Raw genomic sequence first — 6121 nt, forward strand, 5'->3', positions numbered from 1 at the left:
GATACAATCTCACAAAAATGGTAAATAAAATTAAGACTTTTACAAAACAACTTTAAATTTAAAATATACAAAAGAAAAGATAACAGCGGAAGAGAAACTAACTTACAGAGCATTTTTACTAGAGAATAAATAAAACAAACGAAATAAGTCGAGGACTACCGAGACGTGAAGACAAGGCGCCACAACGAGCCCACCGATGTGAAACTTAGTTAGCTCCTAAACCTGAAATAGGGTAAACAACAAACCCTAAGCAACTAATACTCAGCAAGACTTACCCGACCAGTGGGTATAATTTAGCCCACATATCTAGACATGCAAGGCATCTGGCTGGTGGTTATTTTGTAGAAAAAGCGACAAGAGTAATTCCTTACTTTCATCATTTTAGCCCCAGATTCTATATATATTAACCATAATCTACCATTTGCATAAACTAGCTATAGCAAACATGGTAGAATATTAATCACAATTTAAAGTAAACATCAACATATATAATATAATCCATGTTCCATATCATATTACTATGATGTGACGCAGTTGATCAAGGTGCCCATGTCCGAGAGCGACTGGCGGCGAATCGATTCGATTTAACCTTGCAAGGTGGACCTAACTAACACAGCACGCATAGGCTCCGTCGGACCACACGCACCAACCATTCCCCTCCCCGCCTCGAACTACAGGACCGCCCCACCAGCGTATAGTCAGCCGAGCTCAACGAGAGACCACCAAAAGTAAATACATGCATCCCAATTCTCCGCGACTACTCGACTCGCCCTAAGGGGTGGGAAGGAGTCCTGTACTTTCGAGGTAAAGCAGTACTAGGCTTATCGGTTTCGACTACCTCCTACTCCCGACATGCGGTTAGTACAGTTCAAACATGATCAACAGGGCCATCAATGGTACGGTCCTTAATCGACACAGACGGGACTAAGACACCCAGGAACTCTGTCCTACTGCCATACCTACATATCCTTATCATTCTCGTCCGGTCTCAATTCTCCATTCATTCCATTTCGAATACACAACTCATGTACTGGAATATAAATATATCATATATCTCGCGAGTAACCGGAAATTACTCGACTTCTAATCATCCTATATCTCGCGAGTGACAAGAGAGCACTCGTCTTCTACCGGGAACCCTTAAGCATAGCACTTCTATCGTCATATACATACTAGTATAACTCAAGGAAACCTAGAGATCATGCAACTAGGGTTCCAAACAATTCCTATACTTAATGCACAAATAATAGAGACATATATAGGTGTCAGAATTAGAAATAATAAGATGTGCACCGGGGCTTGCCTGAGGTAACACTAGGTTAGTGTTAATTTTATTTTCGGCCTTGGGCCCTTCTGACCTTGGGCTGGGTCTTCGGTTGCTTCAGCGGGTCCTTCCAGCTTCTGGAGATGTCCATCGAACACCGTCTTGTGGTTCGGCTCCAACATTGCGTGCTTCGCGTCCACACGTGTACATCTAGCGCACCTAAATGAGGTGCAATAATGCATATGCATGAATATATATGAAATGCCAGTCAATGCACATGCATATGATATAAATCAGTGCAACTAAAATTCCCTACTTACAAAAGAACCATACTCAAAATGAACTAGCTGGCGAACTGTCCGCTATGCAGCAGCGGACTGTCCGCAGCTCAACCTTGCCGTCCCACCAAAACTACCAAGTCTCTGGATAAACTTAAAACTATACTGCGGATTGTCCGAGATCCGGTAGCGGACTGTCCACAGTACACCTTTGCAAACATCACCAGAACCAACAACGTCTCTGGATGAAATTCAAGCTCTACGGCGGACTGTCCGCTCCCCATTAGCAGACCGTCCGCAGTTCACTCTGCCAATCCACCAGAGGCAACGACGTCTATGGACAAATTTCTAATCTTACCGGCGGACCGTCCGGCCCCCCTTGGCAGACCGTCCGCGGTTCATTTACGCGAGACCACTAGAAACACAACGCCTCTGGACAAACTCTATCCTAACTTGCGGACTGTCCGGCCCCCCTGAGCAGACCGCCCGCGGTTCGTCTTTTTAACATCGCACGACAGCCGTTCACCGGCGCCGGCGACGCACAACGGAAGGGGAAAAAGGCCGGGGAGCACAAGTAACTCACCACGAATCCATTCTTGCGGTCAGTTCGGGCGGAAGATGATCGGAGAAGTGGATCGACGGTGGAGCAAAGCTTCAAGCGGCTCCAATGGTGACCGGTGGTGGTTGGGGCGATTCCGGCTGGGGAGAAGCCGATCTGGGGGTTGGGGAAGGTGGAGGAGGTGCTGGGGAAGGTGCTCGCGCGAGGAATTGAGGTATGGTGGCCGCAGGAGGGAGATCGAAGGAAGGGGGCGACGGTGGAGCAAGCGGACGAGCGGAGCTCGTCTCTGATCGATGGAATGAGGAGGAAGGAGGATATGACAACAGGGGCTCACAACCAGATAAATATCTGGGTGTTACCTGGACGGACCGTCCGCCGCTCCAGAGCGGACCGTCTGGGGTTTCCTGGGTGTTACATCATGCTTCACCACTTCTTGATGGGTCGCATCAGGAAGCTGCGGCGGCGGCTGCCACCTGGGCCGTGGTTCGCGCTCCCCATCCTCGGCCACCTCCCCTTGCTCAAGAAGCCGCTCTATGCCTCGCTCGCCAACCTCGCGGCGCGCCACGGCCCGGCCGTCCACCTTCGTTTTGGCGGCCGCCACGCCGTCGTCATCGGCACGGCGGGGCTGGCGAAGGAGTGCTTCTCCGGGAGGCCTCCTTCGACTACTCGGTGCTCACCCTCGCCAACTACGGCGCGCTCTGGTGCACCATGCGCCGCGTCGCCACCGTGCACCTCCTCTCAGGCCACCGCATCAACATCATGTCGGACAACGTCATCTCCCGCGAGCTGCGTGCCATGGCGCGCCGCCTTGCCCGCGCCTCAGCCGCCGCGCCGGGCGGCACCGCCAGGGTCGAGCTAAAGCGGAGGCTGTTCGAGCTCTCCTATAGCGTCCTCATGGAGATCATGGCGCAGACCAGGAACACCTACTTCGATGACACGGACGAGGACATGTCCAAGGAGGCGCGGGAGATGGACATATTCGACGTGATCGTCCCTCTTGTTGGTGTGGCCAACCTCTGGGACTACATGCCTCTGCTTCGGTGGTTCGATGTCTCCGGCGTGAAGAAGAAGCTCAGGGACGCGGTTAACCGAAGGAACACGTTCATCTACAAGATGATCGATGCAGAGAGGGAGAAGCTAGAGCAGCTAGAATGCAAGAACGGCAAGGATGACGTTAACAACTCCGACGATAAGAGCATGATCGGCGTCATGCTGTCGCTGCAGAAAACAGAGCCCGACGTCTACACCGACACTTTTTTCAACGCTCTCGTGGCAGTGAGTGGCACTATCCATATTTCATATTTCGTTCTTACTATTATTACAAACTAGTCTATCATGCTCCCGCATGGACTAATTAGAATTAATATAAGAATGATGTCAATAATTATAATTATCTATCTCATGCTCTTTTCATCTATTAAACATTCTAACACATACTCCAAAAAATATATTTATCATTATTTGTTTACAATAGATTTCATTTTGCATCACACCTCCATATGTATTCAATATATGCTTAGTTGAACTATTTGTTTGTGAATTGATATTTTTATCTTTTCCATCATATATGAATATATGGTGACATATATCGTGGATAGTATTTTTATATAAATAATAATATAAATTAATACATTAATATGATAGAAATATTAATTTAGATTTTTATGTTTGTGCACTTTAATATATTATTATAATTATATAATTTAGATTCAGATTTATGAGTAATTTAACTTGTAATAATAATGACATAATTGGACATTTATAAGCAAATTTAGGGTGATATTTGTATTATTTCTATAATGGCATAGGTGGGTAATTTACACAAAGACTAGGGGGTTATTTTAGATTTTTTAAATAATGACAGAGGTGGCTAATTTAGATACATATTTAGGGGGTTACTTTAGTCTATTTTCATAATGACAAATATGGGTAATTTATTAGAAAAGATAACAGATCCGATGGTTATTATAATTAGAGTTGTTGGATTGATGGCCGGATATTTTTTATTTTTGTGAGAATTTATAGGATTTTTCAGAGTGTCCATCCAGGATCCTATGTGGCTTTATATGGAGGCTCCAAATGAGCCTCCAATTAGTAATAGTAAGATTTGAGAGTCTTTTGGAGCTTCCACGTGAAGCCATCTAGTATCCTAGATGGACACTAGAAAAAGAGGAATCCTATAAATTCTCACAAAAATCAGAAATATCTAGCAATCAATCGAACAACTCTAATTATAATAGTTATAAGATATGCTATCTTTCCTAATAAATTACACACCTCTGCTATTATGATAATAGACTAAAATAACCCTCTAAATATATATCTAAATTACTCACCTCTGCCATTATAAAGATCTAAAGTAACCAACTAATTTCTATATAAATTACCCATCTATGCATTATAAAAATAATACAAATAACCCCCTAAATTTGCATATAAATTATCCAATTATATCATTATTAGAAGTTAAATTACTCCTAAATCTGAATCTAAATTATATAATTATAATAAAATATTAAAGTGCACCAATATAATATTTTATATTACTATTTCTATCATTATTAATATATTAATATTATTTTTTATATAAAATACTAACCACGATATGTGTCACCATGTTCGTGTATAATGGAAGAGATAAAAATAACAACTCACAAAGAAATATTTCAACTAAATATATATTGAATATAAATATCGAATATATATGGAGGTCATGCAGAATGAAATTTATTGTAACTAGATAATGATAAATATATGTTTTAGAGTATATGTTAGAATATTTAATAGATGAAAAAATGCGTGAGATAGATAATTATAATTATTGATCATATTCTTATATTAATCCTAGTTAGCTCGTGCGGGAGCATGGTTGATAGGCTGGTGTCCTTAATAATCATGCTCTCTTTCCATCTCTGATATATATTTTTTTCTCTTATTTGGATTGAAGAATCTGCTGGGCACTGGCACAGAGACGACCTCAACAACTATGGAGTGGGCAATGACGCTCCTGCTTAACCACCCAAATGTATTGAAAAAGGCACAAGAAGAAATCGACTTGAACGTCGGAGGGGGTCGTCTTCTTGACAAGAATGACCTTCCCCACCTGCCTTACCTCCCCTGCATCATCAACGAGACTCTCCGGTTGTACCCTGCCGCGACAATGCTACTGCCACACGAGGCATCCACTGACTGCAAGATCCACGGATACAATGTCCTGGCAGGGTCCATGGTCCTTGTCAATGCGTATGCCATCCACAGGGATCCAGCTACATGGGAGGACCCGGAGGAGTTCAGGCCGGAGAGGTTTGAGCACGGCAGAGCAGAGGGAAAGTTTATGATACCATTCGGGATGGGGAGGCGCAAGTGTCCCGGGGAGAATCTTGCAATGCGAACCATGGGGCTGGTTCTGGGGGTGCTGCTGCAATGCTTCGATTGGAGCAGGATTGGAGACGGAGAGATTGACATGGCAACAGGCACTGGCCCCGTCATGTTTAAGGCTGTTCCTCTGGAAGCTCTCTGCAAGCCACGGGCGAACATGACTGCTATTCTTAAGAAAATCTAGGATGAAATCGTAAAATTTTATAGGTAACAAATAAATGGTACATAAAGATGTAATGCTCATACTGTCTGCTATACTCTGTGCGCGTGTTTTGCGTACCTGTGCTCCCTGTGCATATTGTGCAGATTATAGTACGTTCTTTTGGGTTTAACAAACTCCATCAAATTGTACGTGTGGTAAAAAAAAGAAATTCTGAAAAAAAACAGCTCAATTAGTTGAACTAAAAAGCGTCGTAATAACTCTTGAGGTCATTCTTTTGCACCCCAAAACTAGGAGGACATGATGACCCAAAACAAGGCAAAACAGAAGAGTCATGGTGGTGGGACCGTGAGGAGAGCAAGACATGGACATGGACTGGGAGAGATGATACACGAGATGGCACCAATGAAATGCAATTATTAAGTTGTTTTTCTTTACTATTTTATACTGTTTTACCTTGGTATTCTCATATAGCCATGTCC

General features: G+C 43.6%; 1 pseudogene; it reads left to right on the plus strand.

Moving 5' to 3' along the window:
• The first annotated feature begins 2519 nt into the window (after window positions 1-2519).
• On the plus strand, window positions 2520-5682 carry LOC120676124 (annotated as a pseudogene).
• Window positions 5683-6121: the final 439 nt, after the last annotated feature.

This window comes from Panicum virgatum, chromosome 5N, assembly GCF_016808335.1.
Source record: "Panicum virgatum strain AP13 chromosome 5N, P.virgatum_v5, whole genome shotgun sequence".
NCBI lineage: Eukaryota > Viridiplantae > Streptophyta > Magnoliopsida > Poales > Poaceae > Panicum > Panicum virgatum.